The sequence below is a fragment of the Hordeum vulgare genome, chromosome 4H (genome assembly GCF_904849725.1).
Source record: "Hordeum vulgare subsp. vulgare chromosome 4H, MorexV3_pseudomolecules_assembly, whole genome shotgun sequence".
Taxonomy (NCBI): domain Eukaryota; kingdom Viridiplantae; phylum Streptophyta; class Magnoliopsida; order Poales; family Poaceae; genus Hordeum; species Hordeum vulgare.
Window position 1 is genome coordinate 152,606,189 of NC_058521.1, and position 22,994 is coordinate 152,629,182.

The following is a 22,994-nucleotide window of genomic DNA, read 5'->3' on the forward strand; positions in this document are numbered from 1 at the left end:
CATAGAGAGAGAGAGACATATAGATAATAACGATGGACCTGTAGGTTTGTGTGTAGACTACTCACACATCACCATGATAGCAACAAGGTTGATGTAGAGGCCCTTATGATCAATCCATCCGTCGAAAGGGAACCGAAACAGGGCTCTAGATGGGCACATGGTAGAACAGAGACTTGCGACCATGGAAAAAGTGTTTCCGGATATACTCTAGGGCTTTCCGAATATATGTGAATTTATAAGCCAAATAACGAGGTTAGGAGATGAGGGGGTGGTCCACAAGCTAACAGGTCACGACCTTCTTCAAAAGTTGTGGGGCTCTTGTGTGGCCCATGGCCTTCTTCAAAAGTTTCAATGTCTTCTTTTCGTCTAGAAAAAATCATCAAAAAGTTTTGTGGTATTTGGACTCCGTTTGGTACTATAAACCTAAATAGCCAAAAACATGCAGAAAACAACAACTCGCACATGGCACTAGGTTAATAGGTTAGTGCTAAAAAATATGAATTAGCAAATAAATGCTCAAAAAGTATCCTAGAATGATAATATTATAGCATGGAGCAATGAAAAATTATAGATACGTTTGAGACATATGAGCATCCCCAAGCTGGATTCTTGCTCGTCCTCAAGTAGGTAAATGATAAAAATAGAATTTTTGACGTGACATGTTACCCAACATGTAATCTTTTACAGGTGTGATCATTAAGAAAAATGAATTAACAAACATCAACATCTAATATACATGGACATAAGTAACATGATAATTCGATGTTCAAAATATATGATCCTTAAAGAATCTTTACCCCCATTCAGTTTTCTCATATTATCATAGCATGGCTCTGTCTTCACCACATAAATGCAAATCTAAAGCACCATGGTGTTAAGCCAAGCAATTGGATCGTATTTTTTAACGTGCTTCAACTTTTTATTACACACTCAATATATGAGCGTGAACCATGGACATAGCATATAGGTGGAATAGAATATGGTGGTCGATTTCAGAGGGGTAAAAGTGGGGAAGAATGTCTCACATCAAATCGGCATATCAAAGGGCTATGGAGATGCCCATCAATAGATATCAATGCAGGGAGTTGGGATTGCCATGCAACGGATGCACTAGATCTATAAGTATATGAAAGCTCGACTGAAGCTAAGTAGGCGTGCATCCAACTTGATTGCTCATGAATACCTCGGGAATTTGACGAAGCCCTTCATCGGAATATACAATCCAAGTGCTATAACAAAAAAATCCCACTAGCATATGAAAGTGACAAAACAAGAGACACTCTATATGAAAAACATGGTGCCACTGTGAGGCACAAGTTGGGATAAAGAGATAGTAGCACGGTCCCTTCTCTATTTTCTCTCATTTTATTTATTTATTTATTCTTTTTTTCTTTTCATTCTCTATTTTTCCTGTTTGGTCTAGATTCTCATCCTGACTTGTGGGGGAATCATTGTCTCCATCATGCTTTCCGCACTGAGACCGTGCCCTAAATAATGAATGGCATCACACTTCTATTTACTTACAACTCGATATGAAAAACTACTAAAAAATATGACTCTATAGGAATGCCTCTAGCAGTGTATGAGGATGTGCATTCATCTAACTTAGCAAGGTTACCATAAAATGGACAAGCCATGGAAATATCATGCTAGCTATTTACGATCATGCAACAATATGATAATGAAGGTACTAGTCATATGATGTGTCGATGGAAGTTGCATGGCAATATATCTCAGAGCGGCTATGGAAATGACATGATAGGTTGGTACGGTGGTTGTTTTGAGGAAGATATAAGGTCGCTTATGTGCAACAAAGCGTATCATATCACGGGATTTGGATGCATCAACAAAGTTCACACCGATCCTCAAGGTGAGAATGGGCATACCGGGAAACGACACCTATGGGACCTGGAGGCGTCACTTTTGGTTCAGCGGGGAAGATGGACGCACCATGAGCAGACCAAACAGCCGGGGCCGATTTTACCCAGGTTCGAGCCGCTATTCACGCGTAATACCCTACTCCTGCTTTGTGTACTAATCTGATGAAAGATGTTGAACTCTTAGCTGCGTCCTCACTGAATGACTAGCTATCCCTCTCGTGCATACATAGGGCCTCCTTTTATAGGTCAAAGGGGTCACCAAGAGTGGCAGCATAGGGTTCTCACGGGGTGAACAGTGAAACAGTGCACCCATGAGATGTATAGTGAATTAGAGTGTTCCTGGTGTCTTAGGAGACACATTTAATGCTTCGTCAAGTGCCCTAGAGATGGGACAGGGATGCATCCCTTCGACACTGTTTTCCCCAGATACTGCTCGACACACGTTGCGTGAACCGACACGTATCGAGTGGCGAGGTGCAGCTAGCCACGGGGCTGCCACAAGGGCGCGTCGGGATCCTGCCGGGGGCGAACCGCACTGGAGTGTTGCTAACTCTCCCGGCAAGGCTCTTGTCGGGGCTTCGCTACCCTCCCCTAGCAAAGGGGCTCGCCGGGCGTTATGTCTTCAGTCTCTTGGCTCGTGGCTTTGGGTGTCTTCATGGCATTCTCCCGTGGGCTCCAGTGAGCCTTACCACGGATGGGGCTCTAACTACCCATGCACCAGTACGGGGTATCAAAGGCCAAAACTTTGGTGCACCAACATGAGCCCTGGGGCCTAGGCCATACCGAGTGCCGGGCATGGGTAGTTGGGCTAGGCCCAAAACGGTGCGCCGGCGGTTGTGTTTGAGATCTATGGGCGGCTATTTTACCGTTACCGTGCTCCTTTCTCCCCACAACACGCGTCGAACGCGCGGCGTGGGGGTCGTGGGCGGAATCGCCGAAACTCCCGGGCGCGTGTAGGGGCAGCCTCGGGCTTGTAAAGGGGTGGCCCTGTGTCCCCTCTAATAAAGGGGAAACCACCAGGGTTGTCGCCTATTATTCTCCACTCTTGCCCAATCTCGGAGCTCCCATTGCTCTCCTCCTTCGAGTGCGGAGCAGAGCTCTTCCAACTTCTCGATGCATTCCAACCTGCGCCCCCTTCCGGCCCTTGTACCCCCTCCTCACCTTGCGACAATGGCGCCCAAGCCAAGCAAGGGGAAGGAGGTCATCATGGAAGGCGAGTTGGCGAAGATGCGGAAGAAGCTGGTCGTCATCCCCCAGGATTGGATGCGGAAACTCTGATGGCTCGGAACTTGCTCATGTGGGCGAGGGAGACGAAGGCGCATCCCAAGACCTGTGTGAGGCCAGGTTCCATTAGAGGTGGACCAAACGGTTACCCTTTCTTTGTGGATTACTTTTATCGCAGCCTCTGTCCTCCTTATTCCGATTTCTTCGTATAGGTCATGTGCTCCTACAACCTCCGGCTCTTGGATTTCACACCAAACACGGTCACTTGTATGGTCGTGTTCGCACATCTTTGTGAGAATTTCGTCGGGGTCCCCCCCAATGTTGCCCCCTTTTGCCACTACTTCAAACACCGTATCCAAAAGGGGGAAGCCCTCTCTGCGTTCCTCGCTTAGATCCCCAGGACCAAAGGGGCTTACATAGACGGGAACTACCATGAGAAATGGGAAGAGTGGCGCGGGAGGTGGTTCTGGCTCTTGGAAGATGACCCCACGCTTTCTACGAGCCCCGGACCGCCACGATATCGCGTGGCAAGGACTGCGATGATCTCGACCCGGCGGACGAGAAGATCTCGGTTGCTGCCACCAGGATCTTGCGCCTCAAGGCCGCCGGTCTTACGATCGATATGATGGCCACGGACTTCCTCCATCGACGTATTGCCCCTTTGAAGAGAAAGGGGGGGCCGCCCTGGGAATACAAAAACACGGCGGACATCACGAGACTGTGCCCCGGGCTGAATGGCAATTTGACGGTCATGCGCCATGCGGCTATTTGACATAAGCTATTCAAGCCCGAGGGCAAGTTCAATATGACGGCGAATGTTATCCCCTTGTGCAACAACTCCTCTGTTAGCTCGAGCATCGCCATGATGCCCGTGTGCAATGCCCACGGCCATGACCGGTCTTGGGCTGAGCCGAGCGTGGAGCAGGCGCTGCAATTCTTCGACAACTTCACGAAGATTGCCATCCGCGAAGATGACCACGTCTTCCGCCCCACCATTGAGGAGCAAGTGGCACACGGCGCCTCCAGGATTTAAGAGGCGGCTCTTGCCGAGGCGTCCGGCAGCGTGGGCTTCGTGGGGGAGTCCAGCGAAGACACATGGTGCCGGAGGAAATGCTTGTCGGGCTGGAGGAAGTTGTCGGGGAGCCTAGTGGTGTGGCCGCTGGGGGCCCCTCTACCGGGGAGCATAGTGGTGCTGACACCCGGGACTTTCCTGATAAGGAATCGGTCGATAAGGAGGCGCCGGAGAAGCCCCCATCCCCCAAGAGGAAGTGGGTTCTTCGCAATGCATCCTCCGGCATTCCTGTCCAGCAACCTTCCGCTTCTACCACAACCAAGCATCGTAGGAGTGCCCCTCCGCCTTTTCCCGTGAGTGGTGTGTTTGGGGTCGAATTCAATCTTTCTTTCTTTGACTCGAAGGATGAGGAATTGTAAGGCATCCTCTCGTATCCTTAGGTTTCTACTTAATTGATTTTGTTTATTCATCTGGCTTTGTCTTTGTTATTGTAGGGATCCGGAACCTCTGGTGCAGAGATCTTCGAAGAGGGCGAAGGCATCAATGAGGGGTGAACCCTGGCTAGCACCTCAGGGATGCCGGGGGGAGCCTTAACCAGCCCGGAGCCTAGCCTCCAACAAAGCCCTCGACGCAGCCCCTAGCAAAGCCCCCAGCATCGTTCCTCTACCCATTTCCCACTGGCGAGCGCTGGGACAGTTATTTTCTCTAGTGACATCGCCGAGCCTGCAGGGGAGGAGTGGCGGCAAGTCAAAACCCCGGAGGCTTCCCCTGACGTGCCACCTTCATCTCCCCATGCTGCCCAGGGATGGTTCTCCGGAAAGCGTTAGTGTCGACGAGACTATATCTGCCGAGGGCGACCCAGCAAGCGCAGAGGCCGGCAGCCCCGTCCCAGTCATCGATGTTGCCGGGGAGGACGCGGCCAGCTCTCGGCTACCTTGCACAGGTAAGCTGCTTGCCTGAGAGCATTTGTTATCATCATCTTCTTTGCTTTTTGTCTTCTTGAACTTCCGTTTTGTCCTCATCTTCTTTTCCCTTTTCTGGCTTCTTAGATTCACCTTTGACGGAGGAGATGGACATCGACTTCATTATCGAGGAGATCACCAAGGGTGCCACTGTCGAAGTTGGCAAGGTTGCCGCCCGCGAGGACGCCAAGGCTGCCCAAGACGAGGCCGCCAAGGCGGCACAGAAGGAGGCCGCCAAGGATACTGGGGGGAAGGCCGACAAGGATACCGGTGGTTGTACTGACAGCATTCCTGTCGTGGGAGCGCCTGGCGCTATGCCGACCACAGATCCCTCAGTTGTTGAGGGAGGAAATGTCGAGGATCAACCCCCAAAACCCAAGTTGTCATCTCCGCCGAGGTACCTTGAGGCTGGCCCAGACCAACACGTCAGCATGTCGAGGATGATCAGCACTAGAGAGTTGGTCAATGGGGAGGCTTTGGACGGCAAGGTCACTCTGGCTGCTGGGCTGAAGGTTGTCGCTGACCCGGGGGCCGGCAGTAGCGGATCAAAGGAAGAGGATCTGCTCCAGGCCATAGGCGACAACTTCAACCAGCTCCAGATGCTTTACCTGGCCTGGAGGAAGAAGTTGGACGCCCGACATGCGGTTGTCGACGCAACAGAGGCGAGTTTCCACGAGTGCTTCGAGCAGACCCAATCCTGGTTCTCCGATGCCCATCGAGAACTGGAGAATGGCCGGGCGCGTCTGTGAGAAGAACAGGACGAGCTCCACCTGACGCGATCTAATGTGGAACAAGCGTAGAAGGAGGCTTCAAAGCAGGCTTCTCAAGAGGAAGGTCGCCTAGGGCAGCTCCGCGTCACGCTCGATGCTCACGACAAAGAAGCCCTCGAGAGGGCACTCGCTGACAAGCTCCGCCGTAATGATAAAAAAGTCGAGGGACTCAACGCACGACGAACCCAAGAGCGGGGACTGGAGCACCAAGAGGCCCTCGCCGGTCAGGTTGCGGACCACATCGGCAAGTTGAAAGCTGTCACCAATGCCGTCGCCGCCGCGGAGTCCGCCAGGGGCGAGCTTGTCGGCAAGGTGGCCCAGCTAGAGTTGGACCTTGAGGGCCTCGGCAAGGAGATATCCATGCTCAGGTCAGAGAGGGAGAATACCCTTTCCAGCCTGGCGGAGGCGCAGACTGTCGTCTCCAAGAAGACCACACAACTAGCCGATACCAATGCGTCCCTCGCCGATCTGAAGCTGAAGTTGGCCGCCCTGGAGAAGAATCTCGAGAGCGGCAAGGACCATGAGAGGTCCCTTACCATGGAACTATGCGACGAGAGGGCCAAGCTCGAGGGTTCCGCCGCCGCTCGCCGCAGTTATGCGGCGGACGTGCGGACCTAGACCGAACGCCTCATCGATCTGGCGGGAAGACTCACGGCGCAAGTGTCCACTATGGGCCTGCCCGGCTTCTGGTTTTCTTCTGACGCAAGGATGTCCTAGAGAACCAGGATCACCTTGTTCTTTGACATCTTGGTCGAGGTTCTGGAGCAGGTTGAGGCTCGCGAAGCAACCCCCCTGGCCGACGAATCCTGCAAGCTCTGCCGAGCTGACCTCCTCAAGGTGCTCACCAAGGTAGCTTATAAGAACCCCGGCATCAACTTCTCCAACGTGTTCGAGCGCTTGCCGCAGGATGATCTTGCTGCGTTGGAGGCGCTGGTCATGCCCATTGTCGACAAGGTGGGCCAAGTCAAGAGGGTCGAGGTCCATCAGAGGGACTAATTGTCACATTGTTATTCTGTTGACGTGCCCTTTATACAAGAAACGATGTTATCTCAAGTTAGGATCGCGGCAAGCAATTATGTAATATACTCGTTATGCTTTGGATGAATGCATGTTATTTCCCTTGTCTGGTTCATTTCTATATGTTATACACCCTACGCTGTGTTGGGAACTTGCCGGTACGCACAGACCTGTCGCGAGCGCTTTTGAGGAACAGGTCCCTAGCAGCCTGATGGAAGTCCTCCTGGCAGCAAGATACCTTGGCGCGATCAATCTTTATAGTGCATACAGCCCTGTCGAAAGCGCGTCGAGGAACACGTCCTTAGCAGCCTGCCGGGGGTGTAGCTTCCGGCAAGGTGTCTTGGCGTAATCAACGCGACCACTTAGGTTGTTGAGCGGACTCAAAACTAAGTAAGGATGCAGCCGATGACGACAAGGTTCCTTGACGTGCAGTTTTTTCATATAAAAGTAAAAATCATCTAAAGAAAGTAACTTCACTGTTCGAAATTTACTCAGAGTATCTGCAACTTAGCTTTTTGCTGTTGCACTCCTATCCGTTTGAACAGTCACCACTGCTCGAATCGTTGCTTGTTGGTGGCCTGTTGGTGTCCACACCCCCATCCCCCTCGGCAAACTTGTATGTGAGGGAACCTTATGTCCTTTAAAAAAGAAAGAAGAGAAATAGAGGCAGGGAACCTTGGCAGTTTGTTAGTCCTTGCTTGAAAATGAGTGTAACACAATACTTTGACAAACATGCACCAGGACAGACATGGAAATTGACAAGGAATGTGAAACGCTAGGCTTCATTGAACTATGCACAGGGTCTGCGCCTGGCTTTGTATAAATGATCACATGCCTTGTCGGCAAGACTCGTACAAAAGGTGGTTGCCAGGGGCGCCCGACAACCGCGCCTCATGGGTAGAATTTACCAAGATGCTCTATGTTCCAGGAGTTGCTCACCGGAATGCCATCCTCTGTCTGCAGGTGGATTGCGTTGGCCTTTGTGACTCGTACCACCCGATAAGGGCCTTCCCACTTTGGTGTCAACTTGTTTGAATTCGTGGCCAACTGAACATGCCGAAGAACAATGTTACCTTCCTCAAGTCTTCGGGCTTGAACCTTGCGGCTATGGTAGAAGCGCAAGGCTTGCTGGTAGCGAGTAGCTTTGACAGCAGCCTGAAGACGATCTTCCTCAAGGAGTGTTGTGTCAGCTTATCACAGCTGCTCTTGCTCAAGCTCATCATAAGCGAGCACTCGAGGTGATCCATATTTGATTTCCATGGGGAGAACTGTCTCCGCCCCATAGACTAGGGAGAAGGGTGTCTAGCCAGTGGCTCTATTTGGCGTCGTCCTGAATAACCAAAGAACTGCGGCAGCTCATTAATCAAAGGGCCTTCCGCATTTGCGTAGCTTCTCGAAAGTCCTCGTCTTGAGGCCTCGTAGCACTTTAGTGTTTGCCTTTCCGCCTGGTCGTTGCTGCTTGGATGAGCAACGAATGCAATATAGATTCTACTACCAAGGTCTTGGAGGTATTGCATTAAGGTGCAACTCGTGAACTGTGTGCCGTTGTCGGTGATATTCCCGTTCGAAACACCAAAACGGCAGGTCCTTTCAAGAATTTGACGGCCGACTGTCTAGTCACCTTTCTCACTGGTTCCACTTCTGGCCACTTTCTGAACTTGTCGATTGCAACGTACAAGTACTCAAAGCCCCCGACAGCGCGGGGATAGGGGTCGAGGATATTGAGCCCCCACACCAAAAATGGCCATGAGAGAGTGATTGTTTGGAGAGCTTGGGTTGGTTGATGTGCTTTCTTCGAATGGAATTGTCATGCTTCGCACTTTCTTACTAGTGATGTTGCAACCCGAGGGTTGTGGGCCAGTAGAAACCTTGCCAGAAAGCCTTGACGACAAGAGCTCTTGACCTTATGTGGGAGCCACATATGCCTCCATGTATCTCGGTCAACAGCTTTAGTCCATCTTCCTGGGGAATACACTTCAATTTCACACCGTTGGGTCGCCTCCTGCACAGGATGTTATCCACAAACTGGTACATGCTGGACTGGCGGGCTAGTTTTTCTGCTTCTTCTTGCTCTTCGGGAAGATCTAATGTTTGAAGGAATTGGACGATGTTTTGCACCCATGCCGGAGCTTGAGGCTCGACGACAAGTACCAAAGGTATGTCCTCCGCTGCGGGAGCATTTGTTTCTACGGCAAGGACCTGAGGTTCTGTCGGTGTCTCCTGCCCCTCGACAGGCTTCGCGTTGTCCCCGTCTACTTCCCCACCAGCAAGATTATTGCCGACAGCTTTTGGCAGCTGTGCAGGAAAGTATTGTCTGGAGTTTAGCTTCCTTATTTTATCTGGCCTTGCTGATGGTGCTACGGTTGGTTGAGTCAGAAGGAGCACAAAAGTTCCTTGTTCCACAGGTAACTTGAGGGCCGCACGCTTTGATAGGTTGTCGGCAATGATGTTTTTAACACGTGGGACGTGCTCTGTTTGCAGACCATGAAATCTCTCCTCCATCTTCCTCACCTCATCTACATAAGCTTCCATCAATGGGATATGATAATATTGGTTAACTTGCCGGACAACAAGCTCTGAATCGCCTCTGACGATGAGCTTCTTGATTCCGAGGTCTGCCGCGATCCTGAGACCAGCAAGCAGGCCTTCGTACTCGGTAGAGTTGTTTGTTGACTTCTCCCGAGGAAAGTGCATCTGGATTACGTACTTGAGGTGAACTTCGGTGGGTGCGACAAGCAGCACGCCGGCAGAGGCACCTTGAAGTGAGAAATCTCCATCAAAGTACATGACCAATTCCTGACTTGTTTCCTTGTCGGGGAGAGTTGTCTCTTGGATTTCTTCGTCTGGTGTCGAGGTCCATTCTGCAATGAACTCCGCTAGGGCTCTGCTCTGGATTGTTGTAGTGCTTTCAAATCTGAGATCAAAGCTTGATAGCTCCATAGCCCATTCCACAATCATGTCGGTTGGTTCGGGATTCCGCAGGATCCGTTGCAGCGGAAAGCGGGTGACAATGGGGATCTCGTGTGCTTGGAAGTAGTGGCGAAGCTTCCTCGAGCCCATAAGGAGGCCGAAGAGCAAATTCTACACGCCAGAATATCTTGACCTAGCCCCCTGCAGAAGCAAGCTGACAAAATAAACTCTGCATTGCACCACCTTCTTCTTCTCCATCGCTTCGCTTGGCGGGGCAGACTTAGCCTTGCCGGCATCAGACTCTGTAGGGCATGGCTTGCAGCTTGGTAGTCCTGTGCTTGACTGTAGTGGCTCTACCGCTGCTTCTTCGCTGTCTACTCTCTGCACCACTAGCACAGCACTAACCACTTGGTTGGTTGCCGCCAAGTATAGCAGCAAGGGCTCCTGTGGTTTAGGTGCGACAAGCGTCGGCGCATAGGAGAGGTACCTCTTAAGGTCTTGCAGCACTGCCTCCGTTTCCGGGGTACATTTCATAGGACCTACCTTCTTCAACATTTTGAAAAAGGGCAGGGCACGCTCAGCAGACTTGGAGATGAACTTTCCAAGAGCAGCACGGCAGTCGGCAAGGCGGCCCACATCCTTGACGCACTTGGATGCCTCAATCTGCTCGATAGCCTTGATCTTGTCGGGGTTTGCCTCAATCCCGCGCTGAGACACAAAGAACCCGAGAAGCTTGTCGTATGGAACACCGAACACACACTTCTCGGGGTTTAGTTGCAAGTTGATCTTGTGCAGGTTGGCAAACGTCTCCTCCAAATCTTGTATGAGTGTTGCTTTTTCTTTGGTCTTGACCACTATATCATCCATGTAAGCCTCCATATTTCTATGGAGTTGTGGCTCAAAACCGATCTAGATTTCTCTTGCGAATGTCAACCCGGCGTTCTTCAACCCGAAGGGCATACGTACGAAGCAGTACGTGCCACAGGGGGTGATAAATGCGGTCTTTTCTTCATCTTCCTCAGACATGAAGATATGATGATAGCCTAAGTATGCGTCTAGGAATGACACCAGGTCACAGCCAGCACTGGAGTCCACAATCTGGTCGATGCGTGGCAAGGGGAAGGGATCTTTTGGGCAGGCTTTATTGACATCAGTAAAGTAGATAAATAGCCTCCATTTGCCATTCGCCTTATGCACTACTACTGGATTGGCCAACCATGTAGGATGGATGACTCCTCTAACCAAACATGTCGCCTCTAGCTTGTTTATCACCTCGGCAATGAACTCCTGACATTCAGAGCTTGCTTCCGAACCTTCTGCTTGATGGGCCGTGCATGAGGACAACCGTCAAGGTGGTGCTCGATTACCTTCGTGGGAACTCCAGGGATATCAGATGGTTGCCATGCAAACACATCAAGATTCGCCTGCAGGAAGGCAATGAGTGCGTTTTCCTATTTGTTGTCTATGGTGGAACTTATGGTGAAAGTTCCCCCCGTGGCGTCCTCCTTAGCTGGGACCTTCTTGGTCTCGGTTGGAGCAGCCTTGCACTTCTTGCCCCTGGCGCTTGAGCTCTGTGGTACATCGTCAACGGCCACCCAGCACTCCAAGCAGGTGCGTTTGATGGAGGGCGTGCCAGAGGTCTTCTTGCCATCCTTCTTCTTCCCTCCAGCTCGAGCGATAGGAGCGGATGCCTTGGCGGCAAACGCTGTAACGGTTTGCCGGTAGAGCTGGTCGGTGCAGACGAGCGCATCCTTCTTGTCGGTGTTGATGATTAGCATGCCCATTGGCCCGGGCATCTTCAACGTGTTGTAATAATAATGCGACGCGTCCATAAACTTGGCCATCGCGGGGCGTCCAAGGATTCCAATATACCCCAATGGAATCTCAGCAACGTCGAAGACGACCTTCTCTGTCCTGTAGTTCATGTCGCTGCCGAATATTACCGGCAGCGTAACCTTCCCTTTTGGCTGGATCTACCTGGGACCAATGCCCTGAAATGCTCCTGTCTGTTCGAGATCCTCATTGGGGATTTGTAGCCTCTTGATCACGTTGGGCGAGATCAAATTCATGCCGGCCCCACCGTCAACCACCATCTTTGTCACCTTGAGGTTGCGGATCGTTGTTGATACCAACAACGGCAAGCACATGACTTCTATTGTGTGATCAGGGTGATCCTCAGCGTCAAAGATGACGGGCATGTGGGACCACTTTAGTGGCTTGTGGGCGTCGACAGAGGGCTCTGTCGCAATTACTTCATGAGCCCACTTTTTAAGGCGGTTGTGGGAAGAGTGCAGCGAGGCGCCTCCGTCAAGGCAGATCATCTCCGTAGCCTTCTGGAATTCCTGCTCGCTGGACTCGTCCTCCTCCTGGCTACCCTCATCTTCCTCCTCCTCCTTTCCCTTGCCGCGGCCACGGGCGTGATTCTCCTTCCTCTATTTGGCCCTGCCACGGCGGTCGCCTCTCTGCTTGCCAGATCCTTCAGCACTTTCCTGGGCTCTCCTTGTCCCGCTTCTCGTATTCAGCCTTTTGCTTCTCGACAAGTTGCTCCACTTGTCGGCAGTTCTGGAGGTCGTGACCCTTGGTGCGGAGGATCTTAAAGTATTGCTTTTCAGAAACTTCTGGCTTGTTGGCAGCCGCCAAGGCCTCGCAGGGCACACACCCGGAAGTATCCTTGCCGGGGGCCTCTGCCTTGGCCTTCTTGGTGGTGTCGGGGTTGCCGGACCCCTCGACAGCAAACACAGCTTTGGTCTTGCGCTTCTTGTGTCGGCCCTTCTTGGCCGGGGTGGCAGCGCCCTCCTCCTCAGAGTTGGTTTCCACGCCAGCCTCCTCACCGGGAAGCCTTCGCCCTTCTTCAGCCCTCGCACACTTGTCGTCCAGAGCATGGAGCTCGTCGACATCCTGGATCTTGTTCATCGCCATCTCTTCTCGCATCTTGCGGTTCCGCATGTTCTGATGGAACGGACTGACGACGGCGGCAGGGTGTACGTCCGGAATGTTGTGCTGGATACGGCTGAACCTCTGGATGTATTTGCACAGAGTCTCACCTTCCTTCTGGGGAATGAGGTGGAGGTCACTTTCTTGGCCAGGAGCTCGATGGCCACCCGTGAAGGCGCTGACGAAGTCCTGAACAGTTCTGCCCAAGAAGAGATGGAGTTCTTGGGCTAGTGCATCAACCATGATCTGACATTGGGCTTGAGCACCAACGGGAAGTAGTTGGCTAGTATCTTGTTGTCGCCTCCCCCGGCAGCGTGCACCGCAATGGTGTAGATGCTCAGGGACTCGGACGGGTGGGTCTTGCGTCGTACTTTTCTTGAATCTTCGGCTTGAACATGTAGGAACTAGGCCACTGGACTCTCCGCAGCTCACGAGTAAACGCTGGGCAACATACCTTGTAAGGCAGGTCGCCAGGATACCCTCGCGCGGGTGTGTCGATAGTGGTCCCATCATGCTTATCCTATTGGTGGCGTGCTTGCGGGTTGCGTTCGATTCGGGTACGGGCGTCTTCTTTGCGCCTTTCTTTGATGACCTGCCACTGATCGCGGTGGGTCCATGGGTCCGACGATGTCGTCGAGTCATCAGAGACGTTGACTCAAGGTGGCGGCGATCGCTGATGTTGCTGGTGAGGAGAGTGCATCGTGGTCGTTCCACCCGCGGCCTTCTCTCCATGGGTGTGGGTCGGCCCGGCGGATGGTTTCCCTGAGGGCCCTCCCTGCAGCGGTCCCTCACCGTTTGTGTGGGCGATGAGGCTCTGGATCATAGCTATCCATTCCTCCCGCTTATTTGCTTCTGGAAGGTAATCCAGGATCATCTGTGCTTTGGCCAGCGCTTCCGCCGGTGTAAGCATCGGCAAGAGGTGTGAGGGGCGCGACGTGCTCTTACTTCTAACTAAGTTAGAAGGAGCTCTGTCATGATCCCGTGCGTGCGTGCCATTTCCCCTGCCTCTCGACGCGTGTGGTGGCCCTGGGCATCCCAACAGGCCTGCACAGGAGATTTCCCTGGGCGGCGTCGCTCGTTGCGTGCGTCCTGGGAAGGCTGCGGTGAGTGCGCCGACGTGGGCGCTTGAGAGGGCACCCGCCCATCCTGGAGTTCGTCGTGCCGCCCATGGGCCGTGCAGCTCCATCCCCGGACTCACCGATGAGGGGACCGCCGGTGTGGCTGCGAATAGCGCCACTCGCGTGGGTTTGGTTGTTGGAGTGTCGGGGAGGCTCGCGACGTCCGCTTCCTCCGGCCACTCCCGCTCTGTCACCTGCCTGTGCAGATGCACGCATATCGGGTGCCGGTGGGTCGGTCACCGTTGCAACCCTTCTCTTGGGAGGCATGGTGTTGATGATGTCGGAACTGAAGTCCTGACCGCTAGGTCAGATTAGGGCGCCTTCCTTTCCCCTACCTGGAGCGTCTGAGATGCCGGGAAATGACACCTATGGGACCTGGAGGCGTCCCTTGTGGTTCGGCGGGGGAGACGGATGCACCAAGAGCTGACCAAACGGCTGGGGCCGATTTTACCCAGGTTTGGGCCACTATTCAAGCGTAATACCCTAGTCCTGCTTTGTGTATTAACCTCATGAAAGATGTTGAACTCTTAGCTGCGTCCTCGCTGAACGACAAGCTATCCCTCTCGTGCATGCCCAGGGCCTCCTTTTATAGGTCAAAGGTGTCACCAACAGTGGCAGCACAGGGTTCTCACGGGGTGTAAAGTGAAACAGTGAACCCACGAGATGTATAGTGAATTATAGTGTTCCCGGCATCTTAGCAAACACATTTAATGCTTCGTCAGGTGCCCCAGAGATGGGACAGCCGTGCATCCCTTCGGCACTGTTCTTCCCAGATACCGCTTTAGACGCGTCACGCAAACCTACACGATTGAGTGGCGATGGGCAGCTCGCCGCTGTGCTAGCACAGGGGCGCGTCGGGATCCTACCGGGGGCGAACCGCAATCGAGTGTGCTAACTCTCCCGGCAAGGGTCTTGTCGGGGCTTGCCTGGCCTCTCCTGTCAAAGGGACTTGCTGGTGGTTATGTCTTTAGTCTACTTCTTGTGACTTTGGGTGTCTTTGTGGTAATCTCCTGTGATCTCTGGCAAGCCTTACCGTGGATGGGGCTCTAACTGCCCGTGCACCAGTACAGGGTATCAAAGGACTAAACTTTGGTGCACCGACAAGGCGATACGCGGTACCGAACATGCTAGCAAATATGAGGTGGTGAGAGTGCATACATACATGTGTTCACATTAGTCCTAAAGAACTCACATACTTATCACAAGGTTTTATTAGTTCTCTTGAAGCAAAGTACTACTCACGTGCCCCTAGGAGGGAGGATGGTAGGAGTTAACCATCGCGCTCCCCCGACCTAAGCATCACAGGATTTCAACAAGGAATAAGAATGCTCACACATCATCACCATGCCATAACATATATTTATATAAACAAAAAATTAACATGCTTTAACTATCGATATTTGTACTAACCAACAATCATGCACTCATACCCTTTCATATTACCACATGAATATCATTGACACGCAATTTCTCTTTTATGTACTACATGTGATTTTGATTATGCATTCCTTGAATACCTATTATTTTTGGACTAGTTTTATACCCCATGAAAATTACAATTTCTATTTATTAACTCACAAACAAATTTAAGTGAAGAATGAGAGTGCAATTATTTCTATAAAATCTATACGCCACCTTGCTCGCAACTGCTTAGCTCAAAAATTATAAGTGCAGCACAAAGAGTATTCTAACAAATCATGGTGAGCATTGATACGTCTCCGTCGTATCTACGTTTCCGAACTCTTTTGCCCTTGTTTTGGAATCTAATTTGCATGATTTGAATGGAACTAACCCGGAATGATGCTGTTTTCAGCAGAATTGCCATGGTGTTGTTTTTGTGCAGAAATGAAAGTTCTCGGAACGTCCTCAAAATTTACGGAGATTTTTTCTGGAATAAAAGAAAAATACCTGCGCAAAGATCCACCGGAGGGGGCGTGCAAGTGGGCCACAAGCCCACAGGCCGCGGCCATCCCCTATGGCCGCGCCATGCGGGCTTGTGGGCCCCACGTGGCACCACCGCACCCAATCTCAGATCTATCTCTTCCGTTTCGCCTCAAAAAAAATCAGAGAGAAGGTTTCATCGCGTTTTGCGATACGGAGGCGCAGCCACATCTTGTTCTTCATCTGGAGGGCAGATCTGGAGTCCGTTTCGGGCTCCGGAGAGGGGAAATCGTCGCCATCATCATCATCAACCTTTCTCCATCGACAATTCCATGATGCTCTTCATCGTTCGTGAGTAATCTCATCGTAGGCTTGCTGGAACGTGATGAGTTGGATGAGATCTATCATGTAATCGAGTTAGTTCTTGACGGGGATTGATCCCTAGTATCCACTATGTTCTAGATTGATGTTGCTACTACTTGGCTATGCTTAATGCTTGTCACTAGGGCCCGAGTGCCATGCTTTCAGATCTGAACCTATTATGTTGTCGCCAATATATGTGTGTTTTAGATCCTATCTTGCAAGTTGTAGTAACCTACTATGTGTTATGACCAGGCAACCCCGGAGTGACAATAGTCGGAACCACTCCCGGAGATGACCATAGTATGAGGAGTTCATCTATTCACCGCGTGTTAATGCATTGATCCGGTTCTTTATTAAAAGGAGAACCTTAATATCCTGTAGTTTCCATTAGGACCTCGTTGCCACGGGAGGGATGGAGAATAGATGTCATGCAAGTTCTTTTCCCTAAGCACGTATGACTACATACGGAATACATGCCTACATTAGATTGATGAACGGGAGCTAGCCACATATCTCTCCGTGTTATAGCTGTTACATGATGAATCACATCCGTCACACTCATCCATCACCGATCCACTGCCTACGAGTCTTTCACTACTGGTTCTCGCTACGTTACTTTGTCTAGGCTTGTCCCTTGCTACAAAAGGGATTGGGCCACTTTGCTACTACTGTTGTGACTTTGCCACTTCTGCTGCTACTGTTGTTACTCTGTTGCTGATGCTACAGCTGTACCTTGTTACTTTGTTGTTACTTGTCGCAAGATCCTTTTCGTCACCGTTGGCGGGGAAGAATAGTTCCCCGTCCACGTGCAACACTGGCGCCATTGATACTATAGTTAGGAATAGTCTGTCGTCAACAGATCGTTTCTGGCACCGTTGTTATCATACTACTTTGCTACTGATACTTTGCTTGCAGACACTAATCTTTCAGGTGTGGTTGAATCTCATAAACTCAGCTGCTAATACTTGAGAATATTCTTTAGCTTCCCCTTGTGAGCGAATCAACAAATTTGGGTCGAATACTCTACCCTCGAAAACTGTTGCGATCCCCTATACTTGTGGGTTATCAAGCATGCGTCTCTCAGGTGGGTCCGTCCAACAAACAATCATTATGGAAAATTAAAACAAAATCAAACTAAATAAAATGATGCTCCAATCAAAACCAATATCATGTGATGATTAAAAATTTAGCTCCATGTGACACACCGAAGGATTGAGACGAAAGAGGGGATGCCTTCCGGGGCATCCCCAGGCTTAGACGCTTGATTCTTCCTCAAATATTACCTTGGGTGCCTTGGGAATCCCCAAGTTATGCTCTTTCCGCTCCTTATTCCTTCATCCATTGTGATAGCACCCAAAACCTGAAAACTTCACCACGCAAAACACAACAGAAAACTCATGAGATCCGTTAGTAGGCTAGGGAACCATAAACATTAGGTACTGTTATAAATTCATTCATACTTTACTATTCATAAGGTACTATATTCTAACTTCTCCATGACTTATACCCCCCCCCCCCCGATAAAATCCATGGCATCCTCAAAACAAGCAAACTATGCAAGAAAAAAACATAATCTATTTAAAATAAAACAATCTGTAGTGATCAGCAAAGACACCCTACTTATGTAACTACAGAAGTTATGAAAAATGAGGAAGACCTGATAAATTTGTATAATGATATTTCTAGCAAATTCTGATCAAAAAGACGTTCCAGCAAAATCAGAGAAATTCTGATCAAAAAGACATTCCAGTAATACTCACGTCCACATGCAACACTGCCGACATTGATACAACAGTTAGAAATAGTCTGCCATCAACAGAACGTTTCTGGCACCGTTGTTATCATAGTACTTTGCTACTGATACTTTGCTTGCAGACACTAATCTTTAAGGTGTGGTTGAATCTGATAAACTCAGCTGCTAATACTTGAGAATATTCTGTACCTTCCCCTTGTGAGCGAATCAACAAATTTCGGTCGAATACTCTACCCTCGAAAACTGCTATGATCCCCTACGCTTGTGGGACATCAAAGGCTTTTTATGGCGCCGTTGCCGTGGAAGCACAACTATATTCTCTGAGTCACTTGGGATTGACGTCTGCTGATCACTATGAGGAATCCGAAAGATCCAAGAACTAAAATCCCACCTTCCACTACAAGGAGAGGTAAGGAACTGCCATCTAGCTCTGCACTTAATTCACCCTCAGTTTTGAGTAAGTTTGCGACTTCGCCTCCTGCTAGAAATCTTGATATGTCGCCTATGCTTGATGATGCTACTTCTGCTGCCCATGATGCTTATGATGCTATGCTTGATACTATGTCTGATGATGCTATGATTGATACTATGCCTGCTATGCTTGATACTACATTGCCACTTGGTGCATTCCTTGATGCACATATTGCTAGAGTTGCTGCTAGATGTGATGATGCTTCTGAAACTGTTGATACTATTGAAGTAGAACCTGCTACTATGCCTGAATTTCCTGTTATGCCTGATACGCGCTATGTAATGGAGGGAGAGATAGATGAGGACTTTCTTGCGTGTAAGGATAGCTATGATGTTGAGAAACTTCTGCGCAAGTGGAAAGAAAAATCTCTGAGCGCTAGGATTAAATACGGCCTGAAGTTTGCCCCTTCGCCTATCTTTGTGACCAATAAGGATTATGAATTCTCTGTCGACCCTGAGTTAATCACTCTGGTCGAATCTGATCCCTTTCACGGTTACGAGTCTGAAATGGATGTAGCCCATCTTACCAAACTGCACGATATAGCCACCCTATTGACTAGTGAGGAAAAGATCCACCACTACTACATGCTCAAGTTGTTTCCTTTCTCTCTAAATGATGATGCTAAGACCTGGTTCACTTCTCTCGCTCCTGGTTGTGGGCGTAGCCCCCAAGATATGGTCTACTACTTCTCTGAAAAATATTTCCCTGCCCATAAGAAGCAAGCTGCCTTGCAGGAAATATACAACTTTGCTCAAGCTGAAGAAGAGAGTCTCCCACAAGCTTGTGGGAGGCTCATCCAGCTACTTAATGCTTTGCCTAATCACCCTCTTGAGAAGACTGAGATACTTGATATCTTCCATAATGGACTTACTGATGCTTCTAAAGACCACTTAGATAGTTGTTCCGGTAGTGTTTTTAGGGAACGAACCGTAGAACAAGCTCAGATTCTATTGAACAACATCTTGTGCAATGAGAATGCTTGGACTATTCCCGAACCATCTCCTAAGCCAACTCCAAAGAGAAGTGGTATTCTATTCCTCAGTCCTGAAGATATGCAAGAAGCCAAGAAATCTATGCGAGAGAAAGGCATTAAATCTGAAGATGTCAAAAATCTACCACCTATCATAGAGATCCATGGTCTCGATAACCCGATACAGGTAGTAGAAGTAAATTCTCTGCGTAGGTTTGATGAGAGTGATATTCCTTTTGATAAACCTTCTAGCTTATGCATGGATGAATTTGATAACTTCGTTCCCAAACAACAAAGTTTCAATGATTATGTTAGCAGACAATTGGAAAAGAATGCTCGTATGCTTAGTCATTTAAGTGCCCGTGTGGACAGAAATGTCCATGATCTTAAACTTCTGAGTAAACATGCCTCTATGGTTACTACTCAGGTAGAACAAGTACTTAAAGCTCAAAATGACTTGCTCAATGAGTTGAATGACAATTCCGTCAAAGTCGTCACTAGGGGCGGTAGAATGAATCAGGAACCTTTGTATCCTGAGGGTCATCCGAAGAGAATTGAACAATATTCTCAAGGAGTTCGCACTGATGCACCTAGTCATCCTAGAAACAAGAAGAAAGATGATAGGAACCTGCACGCTAGCAATCCTATTGCTCCTACCCCTGAGAGTCCAAACGATGCCTCTATCTCTGATGCTGAAACACAATCTGGTGACGAACATGAGCCTAATGATGATATCAATAGTGATGTTCATGAAGATGCTAAACCTAGCAATGAAAAGGATGTGGAGATTGAACCTAGTGTTGATCTTGATAACCCACAACCTATGACTAAGAGATACGATAAGAATGAATTCGCTGCTAGGAAGCATGGTAAAGAAAGGGAACCATGGGTTCAGAAACCTATGCCCTTTCCTCCCAAACCATCCAAGAAAAAGGATGATGAGGATTTTGAGCGCTTCGTTGAGATGATCAGACTTGACTTTCTGCAAATGCGTCTGACAGATATCCTCAAGATGTCTCCGTATGCTAAGTACTTGAAAGATATTGTGACTAATAAGAGGAGGATACCAGAGGTTGAGATTTCCGCGATGCCTGCTAAATATACCTTCAAGGGTGGAACTCCTAAGAAACTAGGTGATCCTGGTGTGCCCACTATACCTTGCTCCATTAAAGGCAACTACGTTGGAACTGTGTTATGCGACCTTGGAGCCGGTGTTAGTGTTATGCCTCTCTCTCTTTATCGTAGACTTGAACTGGATAAGTTAACACCCACTGAAATCTCTGTGCAAATAGCCGACAAATCATCTTCTTTCCCTATCGGCATTTGCGAAGATGTGCCTGTTGTGGTTGCTAACACCACTATCTTAACAAACGTTGTTATCTTGGATATTCCCGAGGACGATGCCATGGCTGTCATCCTCGGAAGACCCTTTTTAAACACTGCAGGGGCTGTTTTAGATTGAAACAAAGGCAATGTCACTTTCCATGTCAATGGTAATGAGCATACGGTGCACTTCCCGAAGAAACAATATCGAGTGCATTACATCAATGCTATCGAAAACACTTCATTGGTTCTTATTGGGAGCTTTGAATGCCCTATTCCTCGTGTCAAGATGAATTATGATTTGCTTGTTCGGAAGATACACATCCCAATTGAGGTAACCTAGTGACGATTCGAAAATTCTCCATCTTCTTTTGTGATTCAAGAAAGTTTTGTCGAGGGGATTTGATCAACCCCATTGTCCGATTTGTTTCAATGACCATGAGATGGATGAATCAAGAAGTCACAAACCTGTGTTCCAAGCTTTCACTTTAGGTTACTTAGAAGAAAAATGATAGATTTTGTTTAGTTTTCCCTGTTTTGTGTTTTAGCGTCCCGTGGAAAAGTACTCCAAAAATAGAAGTTCTCCGAACGCTGTGAAAATCTAGTATGATTTTTTCTGGAATATTTGAAACATACTGGGACAAAGAGTCTGTGTAGGGGCCACACCAGTGGGCCACAAGCCCTAGGGGCGCGGGCTCCCCCCTGGCCGCGCCACCCAGGCTTGTGGGGCCCACAGGCACCCCCTCCACTCATTCTTGCTCTCATCCGCTTCTCCTACCTCCAGAAAAAATCGTTTCGCAGCTCAAACCCGTGTTCTTGCTCCTCTTGCTGGCATTTTCGATCTCTTTGCTTAAATCATCGTTCTCCGAACTGTTTTGGGGAAATTACTCCTTGGTAAGTGACTCCTCCATTGGTCCAATTAGTTTTTGCTCTAGTGCCTTATACTCCGCGTATTTTTGCTGCCTTGGTGACCATCTTCTTGAGCTTTGTATGCTGATTCTAGCTGGTCCCAAGTAGTTTTGATGCGTAATATGGTCTCTAGGCACTTGTGGGAGTAGTTGCTACAAGTTTAGTTGAACCTTGTTCACCTTTCCTTTGGGTCATTGAAAATTTCAGAGAAGGAAGATGTTCAGGAGAAACTTTCATGGTGGTTCCTCAAGCAAGAGAGGTCCCCGTCTTGCGATTCGGGAGCCTGATCCTTACAAACCTAGGGACGCGCAGGTACAACCATGTGAATGACCTTCTGATGAATTTATGATTGAGGCAGGTTTCAAACATGAGTTTGATGCATTTGTTCGCAACGTCGGACTCGAAGAACAAATCTCCGGTAAATGTGAACAGTATGTTGCTCTCACTTCCTCTTTTGTTCGTAGATTCAAATTTTCAGCTAGCCGTGGGCCGTCGGTACTGTTTGATCTCTATGATAAATCTTATACCATGGATTTAGAGGATTTCAGTAGAATTTGCAAAATACCTATTTGGGGTAACCTCACTGATCCTCCTAAATCTTCGATTAGAGATTTTTATGCTGGTATTACGGTTGGAGAAACTAGAGACATTACGCAAGCTACCATGGGGAGTATTCATTTCCCTGCCTTGCATTACTTTGCCCTCTTCATAGGCAGATGCATTACTGGCAAGATTGAGCATTGTCACCTCTGCGCACACGACCTTAGTATCCTTAAGAGCGCAGTGACGGGTGACAAAAGCTTCAACATGGGAGCTATTATAGCAAGGAGGCTGAATAAGAATGTTGTTGATGGGGATTTCTTTCGTGGGATCTATGCCACTCGCATAGCATATTTTCTTGGACTACCCATCCGCGAAGGAGATCCCCCACTCCGTACAGCTTTCCTTGACCGCGTCGCTATGACACGCTACCAGTTCCTTGAGAGGGATGATGAATCCCTCCTATACCGATTGATATTTAACCGGCAGCGTGTTTTCCATATTACCCTTCCTGCTCCTGCTCTCTTTGACTTTCAGGTAAAACAGAGATATTACATAACCAGAGGAGAGGCAGAGGAGTATGAGAGGGAGGCGAAGGCTGCTCGTCTCCGTGTGGCAGCTATTCAGGCAATGGCTGCAGCGCTCCCGTATAACCCCTATTATGATTTTGGGTTTCGCCAGGACCATCCTTGGGAGTAGACCAAGTTAGGACAAAAGCCTAAGCTTGGGGGAGTACGTGTTCTCACCGACTTTACATTCTTGCTTATGCTTTCACTTTGTTAACCGGTGTTCACACTTTGCCACTGTATCATCCATGCTAGTTTATTTTCTTTTTCTAGTTTTCTTTTCGTGTGTCTGTCTAGTTTGAGAAAAACCAAAAAGATTTTCTTTTTTTTCTTTTGCTTGTTGGGAGCTTTCCCGTGTAGATAGTTTTATTTTTCTTTGGGTCAAGGTAG